At 36.7% G+C, this 17,306-nt stretch overlaps 1 pseudogene; it reads right to left on the bottom strand.

Annotated features, from left to right (window-relative positions):
• Nucleotides 1-37: 37 nt before the first annotated feature.
• LOC128035377 (probable aquaporin PIP2-6) lies at nucleotides 38-17,150 on the bottom strand (annotated as a pseudogene).
• Between the last annotated feature and the right edge of the window lie 156 nt (nucleotides 17,151-17,306).

The following is a 17,306-nucleotide window of genomic DNA, read 5'->3' on the forward strand; positions in this document are numbered from 1 at the left end:
ACACTCCACCTGGTAGGCGGTAGCCTCCATCAGTGATTCAGCGTCTCACAATTTCCAAAACGTTCCCATTAAGTTGACTTGTCCTACTTCTAGGTCCCCAACAACAAAGTGTAGGAGCGGCTAAATTCTTAATGTCATGCTTTTCATCTTCCCAAACAAGGCCTTCTTTGGGTAAGCCCTTGGTGAAGCCATAATAAATTATGCAAGCTAAACAAGGTCCTATCCAAAAGACCCAATGGCCATCCCACAACGAACCACCTCGCAGTAAGGCTGGGCCTAAACACCTCGCAGGATTAAGCCCCACGCCGGCATAACCAGCCCGCCCAGTCACACTAATGGACACAAAAACTGCTAGTGCCATCGCCCCTGCCACCACTGCACAAACCATAGCTAACCCTAGTTCTTTGCTTCTTCTCTTGTCAAATGCTATGGTTACACCAACAAAAAGCACCACAAATGTACAACAAAATTCCAACATCAATGCCGTCCCAGAGCTAACCCCAGAGATTGGCCCGTTTCCATCAATGGTACAACCTCCCAAGGAATACTTTTTTGCTGCGTCATGGCTCATCACACTGCTGAGTATGAGAAAACCTGTTATCGAGCCTACACATTGGGCCAAGATATAGATGGAAGCTCGTGCTAGAGATATGATGCCCTTGAGGGCAGCAATGAAAGTAAAAACTGGGCTCATGTGTCCACCTGAAAGAGGAACTGTCACCATGAGAAACAGAAAGGCAATAATAAATACTGCAAATGGGACAAGAAGCTTGGGATTAGACTCGTTCGAGTCCAAGCAGGCGACAATGGATGTTGTTAATGTGAACATTAGTGAAGCAGTCGCCACCAACTCTGTGAGTGCTGCCTTCCACATCTAAAACAAACGAATGAGGAGGGAAGCATTAGAGCCCTTTTCTTCTGAAAATTGAATCAAGCAGAATAAATCATTTGTGGATGAAGATCATTACCTCTGGTGAGGAAAACTCACGGGCACCAATGCAATCAAACAACGTCGCTTTTACAGATTTAGATTCCTTTGGGAGCCTTGTCTCGTGATTTTCAGCTGAACTTGCTGTTGGAAGATTATGATCAGATCCGCGAGAGAGAATGGAATCCATGTCTTGAAAAATATCCGAGACTATTTACAAGAAATAATGCTTGCCGGATGAAGAAACCATTAATGGTTAATCCATTATATATATAATATGGTGAAAGAATACGACCAAAGATTGTCACACTGTGACTGCCATGGCTTTTATGTTAAACGGCCAAGTCCCATAATATTACAAGTGATAGTTGCAATTCAGAAACGAAACATTAGCAATCCATTCCATAGTTGCCAGTTACAAGAAGACGAAATCTGATCTGGTTTCTGGCAAAGACCAAATGCAAAACACCAAAGAAACTAACAATGGAAGTATATCTTGTGTAATATGCTTTAGGCAAATTTTGTTGGAGGTGCAGAAGTAAACCCACCACGATCCAAAAAGCCTTTTTATCCGATAAGGATATCCATTTTAGATCAACTAAGATGCTTACTCTAGGTTTATTAAAAAATGAAGCATCCTTAACTTATATAGCAGTCGATGCTTAATCTTGGCGTTTTACACTTCACACCTCTCATCTATACTTTGAAATTGTCAATTTTATTATATCACTAAACAGTAATCAACTCCAGCTAATACTCCAATCCCCCTTAAAATAGTTACCTAGGAATTTTATATTACAGAAAACATAGAAAAATCCTACCAAACAAAATATTTCAAAGAGAAGGCATAGGAATAAACCCGAGGGTGGTAAAATATTTCATTCAGTTTGCAGCTTCCACTTTTCATAGATTGCATATTTGTCAATTCGCACTTTTTTCGAGTTCCGACCACTCTTTCTTGACCATCTTGCAACAAACTCCAATGTTGTTTTCTCGTGCAACTTCTTCAAAAATTGCATGCTCCAATACTGCTAAATTACATCTGTGATAAGTTTCAACAATAGGCCTGATTTTAACAGGAAGATCATCAAAACCTTCATCTTCATCTTTATCTTCAACTTTAGTCATCTTCTCAACCGGTTTTGACTTGCACACTTGACTAAGGGAATTATAGTTCACATGTCCCTGTCTTTTGTGCCAACTATATGATTTATCCATTGAACTGGTATAAGCTCAAAGTTTCAATCCAGCACAAAACTTTTATTATTCATTGAGACTGTGACCACTTCCTATCCTAATGAATCAAATATAGTGCAACATTTATCTTTGAAAACAACTATGTATTTCTTCTCCATCAATTAACCAATGCTAAGAAGATTATGATCTATTTCATGAACTAAAAGCACATCTGTAATTTCCTTAGTACCTGTTGGAATGTTGACCAACACATCCCTTTTTCGCTTAGCTTCTGAGAGTTCGCCATTACCAATCCTCACCTTAAGATCACATCTTTTGTTAATCTTCCTGAAGATGTTTTCATCTGAGGTCATGTGGTTGGTGCATCCACTATCGATTAACCAACCTTTCGCGACTCTGATTTTTTGATGCAAAACTTGTGGCTGTGAACACCTACTCCTCTTGAATGTGATCTCCTTCAGCTGCCTGAGCCTGCGTATTCTGTTGAGGAGTTCACCCTTTGTTCTTGCATACCTTCTCCATATGGCCAAATTGTTTACAACTTCTACATTGAAAATCTGGCCTGAACCAATAACACCTTTCCGAGTGATTTGTCTTTTTGCAGTGAGAGCTTGGTGAGCTTTTTTCCTTGCCACCATCTCTCCATCAATTCTCTTTCTTCTCTATCCAACCTTTCTTAACCTTATGTTTCTGAGGGTTCGCATTGTAACAGCCCCTTTTTTTGAGTCTGATCGGAACAGTGGTTTCGGGACCACTTAACCGAGTAAAAATATTTATTATATTGTTTTTAATAAGTTTTACAGCATGATGGAATTATAGTATAAATTTTACCGTTTAAATACTTAATTTGATAAAAAGGACTTAATCGCGTAAAATGTAAAAGTAGCATGCTATAAGTTAAGAGTATTTATTTGCTGATAAGTTGAATGAGAGGTCCTTATTATGTTATTGGACCAATGATAGTGGTGCTGGTCATAAATGACCTTAAAATATGTGAATTATGCTTTTATTTCATTAAGGTTAATTTGGTAAAATGGTTATTAATATTGAATTAAAGTAAAAAAAAAAAAACAAAACAGAAAGTGGCAGTCATTTTCTTTCTGCACGATTTTGAAGTTTAGAAAGCCAAAGTCATGGCTTTTACATTCGGCCAAGCTTAGATTCTCAATTAGGGTGTGGTTTTTATTCCCTTTTTAATAATTTTTACGTTTTTGAGATCGTTACTTTGTATTAATTCTAGCTAGCCTGTACTTCAATTTCTGAAAATTTTGATGATTTTGAAATGTGCCATTGTTGAATGCTAGTATATTTTGAAGTATTATGCTAGATTATTGATGGGTATTGAAATATATACAAGTTTTATAAAGTAAATTTTGACAAAATGAGCATTAGGGATTTAATTAAAAAATAGAAATATTATGTTAGAAATGTGAAATAAATGAAAATATGGGCTGATTAGAAGATATATAGTATTCGCTAAGAATACGTATAAAGAAATTTCGTATATTTTGTGTATTTGTGAATTAGGAACTAAAGTGTCAAAATGTGAAAATATGAGGGCTATTTTGTAAAAATGCCAAAATATATTTATATGGATTGAATTGATTGATTTGGTGAATAAATGAGTTAAATTTGAATTTATATAGATCAAGATAAACAAATATCGGAATTGATTGGGGGAAACAAAAGTTAGACGGGTAGACGAAAGTATTCGAGCAAATACAAGGTAAGTTCGTATAACTAGAATTGAATTATTAAATAACTGTAATTGTCCAAAAATGAATGTATGTAAGTTGAATGAATAATCTATTTGAATTTTAAATTACCAATATATTATTATATTACTGTTTACATAAATGCAAATGAAATGTTATAAATACTATATACGTTATATTGTTTTGGTATGATAATAGGCACTGAATATGAAATTTTGAGTATTTAAATGTATGTACTAAATTATATTAGATATATATATATATGAATTGAGAAATTGAGTTATTGATTTTTCATTGCTTAATTGATGAAATTGGTTAATATCGAGCCCGTTTGAACTTTAGAAAATTGTCGGATACGAGTGACTTGTCACTAGGGTTACCGTTTGGTCGAGCTCCTGCATTTGTTGCGGACTCACTACAGCTCGAAAGAGCTTACCGTTTCAGCTCTATAGAGCTTACCGTTTCAGCTCGATAGAGCTTACCGTTTATCAGCTCGGAATGAGCTTACCGATCAGGGCTCGAAAGAGCAAAAATGACAATGAATTGACGAATTTTTAATAAATACACTTATAGTGTATCACCCGTGTATCCCTCGATGTTCTAATAGGTTCAACGGGCATAATTACTGTTACTGATTATATGAATAAACTATGTAATTATATGCATGAATTACCATTGATATGTATAAGTTACGGTTGATACGGATAAATTTCTGGTATTACTGATGAATTACAGGTTATACGAATAGAAAAAATTGATTTAAAAGTTACATGAAATACATGATTTAAAAGTTACATGAAATACATGATTTACATGGATTGTTGTTTTATGAATATATGAATTATAGGGACGACATGATATATTTAGCTATATGACTAACTCGTGGATGGTGATGTGAATAGACTTTGTAGACAAATGAGTTGATTTTAATTGTTTTAATGCTTAAATGTTAAATTGGTAAATTTTAATTCTATATTACACGGCTTACTAAGCTTAATGCTTACTTCATTCATTTTCTTATGCTCTATAGATTTCAGAAGCTAGCTCGATTTCGGAAGAGGTCGGAGATTTGCTATCACATTATCAAAATGATTTTCGGTACTTTTGGACCTTATGCAATTAATGTAAATATGGCATGTATAGTTAGTTTTTGGTATGAATTTTGGGTTTTGATCAAGCTATGTGATATGGCTTGAGTTGGAAATGTTTAGTTTAGAATGGAAACATTATGTGTTATGTTCATTTTGGGTACACTTTGATAAAGGGTATTTTGGTATAATTGAGTATATAAATGCATTGGTTGCAATTTGAAATTTGCAGGGAAGGTATAATAGTTATAAAGGGGTTATATTCATTTTTTTAAAAATGAATGAATGAAGTCAATTAGTAAGAATTTATATGAATTTATGATTATATATGTTTGTTATTTATTTAAGAATTATTGTAAATTATCCAATACATTCGGTAATGCCTTGTAACCCGATTTCGGCGACGGTTTGAGGTTATGGGGTGTTACACGCATCATCAGTACTTAGGGTTCGCAGTGTTTCTTCTTCTATGCGCTCCCAATGCCTTGATGCTCTTCTTTGCTCTTGAGCATACAAATCATTTATTAACTCTGAAAGAGAGATCATCGGGAGATCCTTTGAGTATTTGAGTGAAGAAATCATTGATTCATACCTCTCAGGAAATGTTGTTATGACCTTCTCAACGACCCTGCTATCTGCGAACTTTTCGTCAAGTAACCTGATGTTATTTACTACCGCCATAATCCTGTCTACGTATTGCTTCACAGTTTCAGCCTCCATCTTCAAATTCTCAAAATCTATTTTGAGATTAATAAGTTGTTATTGTTTGGTCTTATCAGAACCTTAAAACTCCTCTTTTAGCTTATTCCAAACTTCGTTGGGAATCTCACAAGCCATAATACGCATGAATATGACATCCAAGACGTCATTCTGTATACATGACATTGCCTTGTATGTTTTAGCTTGCTCGTCACTATGGTGTTTAATTTGAGCGACTGTAGCATTGTCCCCCAATGGTGCTAGCTTGACATCAGTATTCACAACCTCTCACAAGTCATAAACTTGTAGGTAGGTCCTTATCTTAACAACCCATATATGATAGTTTTCTCCATTAAAACAAATGGTGAAGGTGGTGAGAAACTCGCGGAAGTCATGTATAACTCAGAAAGAACAGTAACGACTTGTAAGAAGATAGGTCTAATACCACTTGTTGGAATTTTGATACTAAGGAAAAAAAGATTTGCAGAGAAGAAACGAGAAATTTAGCAACAAAATTATATGCTAAGGTTTTTATTATTTTTCACTTATATATTTTGAACAATATAACAAGAGTATTTATAACCCAAAAAAAAAACCTCCTAAATATGGAAAGAAATAACAAAGATTTTTATACTAATAAATGTCAAATATATTATGCTAATAAATGTTAAATATATTATGCTAATAAATGCTAAATATATTATACTAATAAATACTAAATATTCTAGAAAGAAAATATATTTTGTAAACATAACTTGCAAGCAAGCTCTTCAAATCTAGCTCGTATTTTTAGTTCGCCAAAGTTATGAGCTCGCCACTTTCTGTGAGTCCGCCAATATTAGAGGATTCGCCAACTTTGCATGTGGCATGAATGGTCATCTTGCAACAATATATCATCTAGTTGAAATTCAAATTTGCAGTACTTTAAGCAAATTGAACCTTCCTTTTTGCACTTCTCTAAGAGAAAATAATTTGATTTCGTATTCCTATAAAAAAACAGGATTGTTAGAGGTAGAAATTGTAGTTTGATTATTAACGAACACTTCTGTGGATCCTTCTCGATTCAGATTCAAATCCACTAAAACTTTTCTTAACCACAAAGCTTGATTGACAACAGTACTAGCTGCAATAAATTCAGCTTTTGCTATAGATTGTGCGACCATATTTTACTTTTTGCAATACCAGGAGAACACACTTGAACCAAACTTGAAACAATAACCTGAAGTGCTTTTCAAATCATCAAGTGAACGTTCCCAATCACAATCTAAATAGCCTTGCAAAACATAATCTTGATTTGCACAAAACTTGATTCCATAATCTAGTGTTCCTTTTACATATCTAAGACTCTTTTAGCAGTTGTAAGATGTGTTTTAGTTGTACAATTTGTAAATCTGAATGATAGACTTACATAATGTAAGATACCAGGTCTTGTAGTCGTTAGATACATCAAACAACCAACTAAACTTCTGTAGAAGGTTTCATCAATTTTTTCAACTTCATCTTCTTTGCTCAGCTTCTCTTTTTGACACATTGGAGACTAGGAGAAAAAATATAGAAATATTTGTGGGTAAAGTCACATTTTTATTAAACTGAATTGTTGCTTAAATACATGAAAAAAATAACCACATCCTAGAATCAAGCAACTACCACATTTCATAATTAACAAACTCCTAAAATCAGCAACAATAATGAAACAATTTAAAAAATGAAAAAAATTTGTTTTAGTAAAATCTCTAAAGCACAACTTCAACAATAACTTATTGCCACTTTAAACTTTTAATCTTTTAGGATTAGGTCAAAAAAATTTAAATACTAAACAAATATAAATTATTAAGTTTAGAAATAAAATAAAATAAAATAAAACCAAATGGCTAACTCTAGTTTGTAAGGCAATTTTCAACCCAAAACAAATGCAATAAAACTGCTAGTGCCATCACCCCTGCCATCACTGCACAAACCATAGTTCTTTGCTTCTTCTCTTGTCAAATGCTATTGTTACGCTAACCCCAGAGGTTGGCTTGTTTCCATCAATGGTACAACCTCCCAAGGAATACTTTTTTGCTGCATCTTGGCTCATCACACTGCTGAGTATGAGAAAACAGAAGAGCTCTTCAAGAAAGCACCATCAATTTCCCTTAAAACCAAAAAGCTCTTCAAGAAAGGACCATAAATTTCCCTTAAAACCACAAAACTCTTCAAGAAAGGATCTCAAAACTTTTTATCAAATTCCCTTAAAACCAGAAATCCCTTCAAGAAAGGACCATCAATTTCCCTTAAAACCACAAAACTCTTCAAGAAAGGACCTCAAAACTTTTTATCAATTTTCCTTGAAACCAAAAAGCTCTTGAGTACCATCAATTTCCATTAAAACTAAAACACTCTTCAAGAAATGACCTCAAAACTTTTTATCAATTTCCCTTAAAACCAAAAACCCTTCTTGACCTTTTCTTCTGAAAATTGAATCCACCAGAATAAACCATTTGAGGATGAAGATCATTACCTTTGGTGAGGTAAACTCTCGGGCACAAATGCAACCAAACAATGTTGCTTTTACAGATTTAGATTCCTTTGGGATCATTGTCTCGTGATTTTCAACTGAACTTGTTGCTGAAAGATTCGTGAGAAATAATAGAATCCATGCCTTGAAAAATATTTATGAGACTATTTAAAAGAAATAATGCTTCCTGCATGAAGAAACCATTAATGGTTAATCTATTATATATATATATATATATATATATATATAATATGGAGAAAGAATATGGCCAACGATTGTCACACTGTGATTGCCATGGCTTTTATAATAAACAACCAAGTCCATAATATTACGAGTGACAGTTCCAATTCAGAAATGAGTTATCAACAATCCATTCCATGGTTATTTGATGTTGATAATGAAAAGTGGGTAGTCCATATATATTGGTGGAGAAAAAAAAGTTTATAAGCGTATTTAAATATACTCTTGCCTATTTATTTATTGAATAAATTAAGGTTGAAGGCTCAACATGTGCGCCGCTGCTATTGCCCATTCTGTGTATGCTTTTTTTTGAATAAAATTTATGTTGCTTTTATCAAAGATATTTCTTTTGTTTTTCAAGATATTTTTTCAGTTGCAGAAAATGTTCCGATTGTTGCAGAATATGTTCGGTTGAGGTAAATTCTCTGTTATTTTTGGAAATTAATTGTTATTTTACCATCTTACCCCTTCAGAAAATAGTATAAATAGCAGGTCATTTTTTTCATTTTTCCACAACAGCAAGCAAACAATAATCTCTTCTCTACCTTTCCTAGCTCGCTTCTTTTCTGTTCAAAAAACTTTTGCAGTCAAATTTTTAACCAAGTTTTCAGCTTTAGTTTCTACTGTATTTTTCTGAATACTTTTGAGAAGAGCAATACTAATTGTGTTTCACTTTTAGGGGTGACGTCCACTACAAGATTATATCAATCAGGATAGATTTACTTCTAAAGCAGTGATTTTTCCGAAACACAATTATTTTATTTATTTAAGCTTAGTTTATTTATCTTGTCGTATTTCATTTTGTAGGATTACATTTCCAATATTTCGTAGTTGCCGGTCCACCAAGAGAAAATGTTTGCTCAATTTTGGCGTTCACCACAGACTGTAATTCTATTGTCCCTAGTACACCCGCAACACATTGAGCCAATATATAAATGGCAGTACGTTAAAGGGAAATAACTCCGGTAAGTGAGGCCGCAAGGCTAATAACAGGATTGATGTGGCCACCGGAAATGGAAACGTGGCTAGGAGGAGAACTGTGATAGTGACAGCAATAAGAAATGACATTATAAGGTGGGGCATTTTTGTTTGTGTCTCGTGGGAGGAGACGACTGCAAAGACCAGCATTGCTGTCCCACGGAGCGGGCAATTTACCAATAAAAGCTCTTTTTTTTTCAAAAATTACCGAAATGAGCCTATTATTTTATTACCCACGTTAGGTTTTTTTTGGCTTTTAGGGTTTAAGGTTCAAGCTTTTATGAGTTTTTAGGTTCTGGAAGAAATAATTTTGAGTTGACGTTTCTGATAAAATAATATAAAATCGCTTCTAGAAGGATGGTATTTGAGAAGAATTTGTGAAATCGCGCCCTCGTGGACGCGCTTTTGATACAGTAGGTCACGGAAGAAATAATTATTTTTTTGTCGTTTCTAAGCAAATAGTATAAAATCTCTTCTAGCAGGATGCTATTTGAGAAGAATTTGTGAAATTGCGGCCTCGTCAGCTCGCTTTTGCTACAGTAGGTCATGTAAGAAATAAATTTTTTGACGTTTCTGAGCAAATAATATAAAATCGCTTCTAGCAGCATGCTATTTAAGAAGAATTTGTGAAATCGCGCCCTCGTGGACACGTTTTTGCTACAGTAGCATGTTTGGCCTGAGGCTATAAATGAGGCAGAAAATGTTCTCAAAATGCATAAGTCACAGCAGAAACAATTTAGAGAGGCTAAGAAGGTTAGAGTTTCAAATATGAGTGAACGTATTAGTGCTGTTATTTACTACGATGGTGAGGTTTGCCACACCGAGAATGGTGTTATTTTTTTGTCAGAGAATAGATTTGACAGAACTTCGTAAAAGGATTAGGCGTAAAATTTTTGGAACGATGCCAATGAAAGTTCTGTCTATCACGTATCGATTTTGTTCTTCTGTTGATCCGGTGACATATGACTCGTTCGACATAAAAGGTGCTCGTAGCTTGGAGGTAATAGTGCAAACTCATCTTGCTAGTGGAGCAGCTTATATTGAGTTATATGTACAATTTACATCGCTAACTGATGTACCAGTGACCGGTGTTCGAGATGTATACACCACCCCTGACCGACACTCGGTCAGCGGATTACAAAATACGGAACAGCCCATGTTCGATAGCGGTGTCGATTGCACATTCCCTGCAAGACACTCTGTCGGTGGATGGGACATGTACGTCGGTGGCTCGATGTTTGATGTTGGAAATACATACTGGGGAGCGGCATCAAGTTCTATCGTTACAATCTACATCCAATTGGGGATGTTATCAAATGCCTAGAAGAAAGGATGATGTACTCCCTACGACGTCAACCGGTGATGGGACCTCATACAGTGCAGATGATTGTGGGTTAGAAGATGGGTCGAATGTGGATCCACCTCGAGAGCCCGGGCCGGATGGTGCAGAAGTTGGCTTATTTTCTAAACCGGAGCTTATTCCAACAGAAGCTGAAGATGCTGACAAGAGTTCAGATGAGGAAAAAAATCTACGATTCAGAGCATACTCACCTCGAGATCTCATGTATAATGTCGATCTGTCTGCAGATGATGCGTTAAAGTTTCCAGATCTACCATACCGGTTGCGTGATCGTACAAGTTCGAGGATAGATTTCGGTGAACTTGAAGTTGGTAATCAGTTTACCAACAAGGATAGTTTTATTGGTGCTTTGAAATAACATAGCATCAAAAACAACGTTAACTACCATGTCGTTAAATCAAAATCTGATAAGTTTGAGGCGAAGTGTGTGGTGCAAGACGGCACATGTTCATGGAAAATCTACGCCTCGTTAAGGAAAAGGACAGGGTTGTGGGAGATAAAAAAGTATAAAGGTCCACATACATGTGCTGCAGGTACAGTATTGACTGTATCTGTATAATACTTTTATTACGCAATGTTGCATTATTTAATGTACTCCCTTTGTAGGTGTTTCACGAGATCATCCCAAAATGGATTCAGCTATGTTAGCTAGCTTGATACTGCCCACGATAAAAGCAGATCCTAGGACTTTAGTGCCGGTGTTAATTGCCAATATCCGTAGCCAAATGAGGTACACGCCCTCTTACCGCAAGGCTTGGATAGATAAGCAAAAGGCGTTGGAGAAGATGCATAGTGGGTGGGACGCCTCATATAATGAAATATGGCAGTGGTGTTAGGTGCTAGAGAGATACATCCCCGGTGCCATCACAGACCTTGAAACGGAACATGCGTACTACAACGGCCGATTGCTACGTGGATGCCAAGTGTTCAAACGCCTGTTTTGGACCTTTAAGCAATGCCGAGATGCATTTCCATACTGCAAGCCGTTGGTACAAATTGACGGTACCTTCATGTTCGGTAGGTATACTCATCGGCTATTGCTTGTAGTGGCACAGGATGGCAGTGAGAGAATTGTTTTGGACCTTTAAGCAATGCCGAGATGCATTTCCATACTGCAAGCCGTTGGTACAAATTGACGGTACCTTCATGTTCGGTAGGTATACTCATCGGCTATTGCTTGTAGTGGCACAGGATGGCAGTGAGAGAATTCTTCCAATTGCATTTGCAATAACACCGGGGGAGTCGTCTGATGACTGGATTTCTTTCTCTCTAGGTTAAAGAGGCATGTGTGCCCTCAACCTGATATCTGTGTTATTGCAGATCGGGGCGCCGGTATACTAGCTGCATTTGATCGAGAGGGAAGCTTATGGCAGCGCACACACCATAGATATTGCCTAAGACACGTTGCTTCGAACTACTACAGGCAATATCCATTTAAGAGCGAACGACAACAAGTGACCAACATGGGTATTTAGTCTATATCTGTGTTATTTCGTTTGTCAATTTGAATTAGTTTTATTGGTAGAAGTGGTATAAATTATTCGCTATGATATTATATTGGCAGGGTATGAAATAAATAAAGATTGTTTTCACGAGATGTTGGCAATTTTACGATCCCAAAACAGAGAAGGGGCGGACTACCTTTGTAACATACGTTTCGAACAGAGGGCATAAGCATACGACGGTGGCCTACGATATGGTCATATGATGTCGAACCTGGCAGAATGCATAAATTTTGTTCTTAAAGGAACGCGCCATCTACCGATAACATCGGTTGTGCGAGAGACATATTTTCGTTTGGCGGCATTATTTCCAAAGCGAGCAAGTTATGCGAGCGATGCGGGAGGTCATGTATGGTGCAGTAAGGTAGTTCAAGAAATTAACAAGGCCAAGGCGAGGGCAAACACCATGCACACAGTGTGTCACGATCGAAACAATTTATGGTTTTGCGTGACAGAGTTTGACAGACCGCACAAAGGTGTTGTTGGCGGGCAATATCGTGTACACTTACGAAATAGGACTTGTGACTGTGGGATGTTTGATGCACTTCGGTATCCATGCGCTCATGTTATTGCAGCTTGTCAAAAACTCCGTCTAGATCCAATGAGTTATGTGGACGAAGTGTACAAATTAGAAAACATGTACAACATATGGAGACACATTTTCCCATCGGTCCCGGATGAACGTAAGTGGCCGCCCGTATCTCTTGCTCCTTTTAAGCTGTTGCCGGATAGAGAATTACGTCGTAAACCAAAAGGTTGACCTTGCTCGACTAGAAAAAGTAACAATATGGATATCTGAAAAACAGCCAGTCAAACAAAGTTGTGCGGATGGTGTAGGAATCCAGGCCATACAAGTCGATAATGCCCTAATCGCAATAGTTGAATGTAATTGTAAAAAAATTAAGTTTGTGAAATTATTAATTGATAAATTATATTACGTCAAAAAATTGTATTAATGGTTAGTAAAATTATCAAATTATATACAATTATTAATTGTTAGTACCAATCAAAACATTTTTCCAAATCTAACATTATGTGAATGTAAAATTATTAAGTCAAAAATTGTATTAATGGTTAGTAAAATTATCAAATTATGTAAAATTATTATTTGTTAGTACCGGTCAAAACATTTTTCCAAATCTAACATTACATTAAGGTTAGGGTTTTTAAAGTTAAGGGTTTAGGGTTTTAATTAAATTAGGCTAGGGTTTTTAATTAAATTAGGTTAGGGTTTTAATTAAATTAGGTTAGGGTTTTAATTAAATTAGGCTAGGTTTTTAATTAAATTAGGCTAGGGTTTTAATTAAATTAGGCTAGGTTTTTAATTAAATTAGGTTAGGTTTTTAATTAAATTAGGTTAGGGTTTTTAATTAAATTAAGTTAGGGTTTTAATTAAATTAGGCTAGGTTTTTAATTAAATTAGGCTAGGTTTTTAATTAAATTAGGCTAGGGTTTTTAATTAAATTAGGTTAGGGTTTTTAAGTTAAAGGTTTACGGTTTTTAATTGAATTAGGTTAGGGTTAGGGTTTTTAATTAAGGGTTTAGGGTTTTTAATTAAATTAGGAACGACGACGGTGTTTGAAACCCATACGTTGGTGGGGATTGGTAAAAAGGAGAGCTCCTCGACGACCTCCCTTGCGATCCCTCCTGCGCCTTTGGAAATGGAGCTGAACCGGGCATTTGGCTCCAACCTACCATAGGACTCGGAAAAGGATACATATAAGGGTTAGACACATATAAGGGCTAGGAAACGCACCTGGTATCATCTGAAAAGGCGGTTGCGTGGGTATCATCGGTTGAACTGCTGCGTCGGTGCTCTCGTTGAGCCTGGTGATCGCATGGCCTCTGATGATGAGCCGGGTGAATGTCTGGGCCTCGTTGAAGGGCTGCCTTCATCTTGTCGTCTTGGATTTAGAGGCCCGTGCCTTACCTTTTCGACACGTATTCGCCGCTGCCTCTCCTCTGGCGTCAGTAAATACGGCTTGCCATGGATCCTAAACCATGGCATGTATTCTGGAACGCACGATAACTCCGGAACGATGATTGGTTCCCGAGTAGGTAGATATTCATACCAATCTTCCCACATTTCTATGTACTCAGACCAGTATCTCGACCAATCCGTATTCAATTGCCGAAGGTCGACTTTGTGTTGATCGTCAAACACCTCAGGAAATACCGAAATCGGTTGTCTACATCCAAACTGTCGTAGCACTCTGTCTGTCTGGTGCGGCTCCACAGTTGCATAGTTGACCAACACGACTTTCACATGCTAAGCTTGTGGATTTTGTAAAAACTCTTCCGGGATTACTGCCCGAATTGCCGGATCCTCGTATGGTGTCCATTGAAACTATATGAACATGATAGAAATATTAGTTATATACATACATAATACTAAATACTAAATACTAAATATCAATCAAATAGTGAATGCATGGAAATATCTATTTGCAATAATACTTACTTCTACTTCCGACCTTTGGTCCAATAGAAGCCGTATATCTTCAAGAGAGGACGGTAATCGAGCATAACTTGCCGGATGGTTCCACCTAATTAAATAAATTTTTAGCATACTTTTATTTTTAAAAATCTACATAATAATTGTAAAATGTAATATAATAAAATTTATCTCGTTATGGGTGGGAATGTATATGGGTGGTTCACTCGAGGACGTAGAAATGGAAACTGAAACCGTGCCCATGACTGCAGTAGTGATAGGCAACCTCCGATGTTTGCTCTCATTGGTCGCGTCGCCCTGCACATCTCCCGATATAATGTTTCCAAGACGGCAGACCCCCAACTAAGTTCACCGGCTGCTCTAAAATCAACGAGTTTTAGCAGCCATCTTAGATGTACGCGGCTCTGTGACGTGTCGGGCATCAGATAACCTCCAATTAATTGAAGAATGTATGCCCGAGCATATCGGATTCTTTCAATTTCGGTTGAATCTTCATCCGGATCAGGGAATGTGTCACGTAACCAGCCCATCTCGACCTTACCTCCCTTCATTTTCTCCGGAATAGCGCCCAAAAGCTCGTACCACACCGCCTCCTAATTGCTAGATTGGGCAGACCCGGTGACTGGGTACCCGTCCACCGACAATCCCAACTGCAGACTAACATCTTCTAGAGTGATAATGCACTCTCCACATGGAAGATGGAATGTGTGCGTCTTGGGTCTCCACCTCTCGATCAACGTACTGATCAGTTTCGGGTCCAACTTGCATCCCCGGCCCACCGTCGCCACGTGCCAAAAACCCGCTTCCCGCAGGTAGTTCTCTACCAACGGTGATGGAGGAGCATGCATATTCCGGATATTGCATTCCAATACTCGATCTTCAGACTTTTATAACAAATAACAAATTAATAATTATCTAAAAATGCATAAATAAAAAATTCTTAAATAATATTTAAAAATTAAATTTAACACTTACCATTGTCATTTGTTCCACCGATATGTGGTGCCTATCAAGACGAGTCAATGATCCGCCATTGATGAAATCGCACAAATTTTACGATTTATAAAAATATAAAAAATTTAAAATTATTTTAAAAAGGAAATTGAGAAGAAATTGAAATTAAATATGGATTTGAGAGAATTTTTGAAGGAAATTGAGAGGAAATTGAAATTAAATATAGATTTGAGAGATTTTGGAAGGAAATTGAGAGAATTTTGGAAGGAAATTGAGAGGAAATATGAGAGAGGATTTGTTTGTGAAAAAATAAAAAGGGGGTTGGGGTATTTATAGTTTTTTTTATCATTGGGGGCAACGGTCAAATTTTTGATCATTGTAGTCTTTTCACTGTGGAGGACATCGCATACGTCGTATGAAGTTGTTGACGTGGCGAAGAATCGCGCCTTAATGTGAATGCGATTTCCTAGAAAAGGACCAATCCGGTAAATAATAAAATAATGGGCTCATTTCGATAATTTTTGAAAAAAAAGGTTTTTATTGGTAAATTGCCCCCACGGAGCTCTACTAGAGATGCTCTCCAAACCTGACAATTCAGTAGCATTATAGGATTGGACTAGTAATGCCCTTTAAGAAAATTAAGGAGAAAAAAGAAGTCCTGAAACCTCAAAAGAGAAAAGCTCTGATCAAGACAAAATCTTGTTCAAGGTAGTGGGACTTTGCTTCTCCTCATCCTCAACCCTGCAAATTTATTTGAAGAAAAGACAATTTCAAGTTGAATATAGTCCAAAGATTATTAAAGAGTATGTGAGGATTGCCTTGGTGGCAACAAGGGGCCGGACACTAGTTCCAGTATAGACATTTTCCTCGTCTTCAATAACACCAACCAGGGATTTAAATAGCGGTCCGTTACCGTAATAGCGGCCGTTATATAGCGGTAGCGGCGCTGTCCGAAACTGCAATTGCTAAAAATAGCGGTGTGAAACGGAGTCACACTGATAGCGGTGGATCGCGGCCGCAATTTAACGGGTAACGACCAATTGCGGCAATAACGGGCCGCTATTCCCGTTATTTTCCATTAACAGCAAATTAAAAAAAAATCATCTCCTCTAAACAAAAATCAACAGAAACACTGAAACACAGTTCAATCAAAAAAAAAGAAAAAGAACAAAGAACAAAGAAGATAACGGGAAAAAGAACAAAGAACAAAGAACAAAAAAGAGGAGGTATACCTGGAAATGGAGGTCCCTGAGGGCCTGAGTACGCTGAAGAACAAAGAAGATACAATTGGCTGTGTGAACCAGACTAGACAGCACCAGGAGAGGAAGAACGGAAGGAAGAAAGCTTCAAAACAATAAGAAAATGGAACGGTTCGGAAGGAAAAGTTTTGAAAAAGGAAATCGTCAAACTGAAAATGAAATGATGGGAAGAAGAGATGACAGATTTCAGCAATTTCTGATTGGACAAGGAATCGGTGCAATAAATGTTGATTCTAGAAGTTACTTTAAAAATATCTATTTTTTTTACCTTTGGCCATATGCTTTAGGCCATTTTCTTAGGATTATAAGTGTGCAGTTTTTGTAATTTTGTTCTATTAATAAAAGCCCAATCTGATGTTATTCAAAAAAAAAAAAAAGGAACAAGAAGTCTAAGGGCTCCTTTGGTTTGTCATTGCATACCAGTGAGGTGCGAT

Source organism: Gossypium raimondii, chromosome 12, assembly GCF_025698545.1.
Source record: "Gossypium raimondii isolate GPD5lz chromosome 12, ASM2569854v1, whole genome shotgun sequence".
Lineage (NCBI taxonomy): Eukaryota > Viridiplantae > Streptophyta > Magnoliopsida > Malvales > Malvaceae > Gossypium > Gossypium raimondii.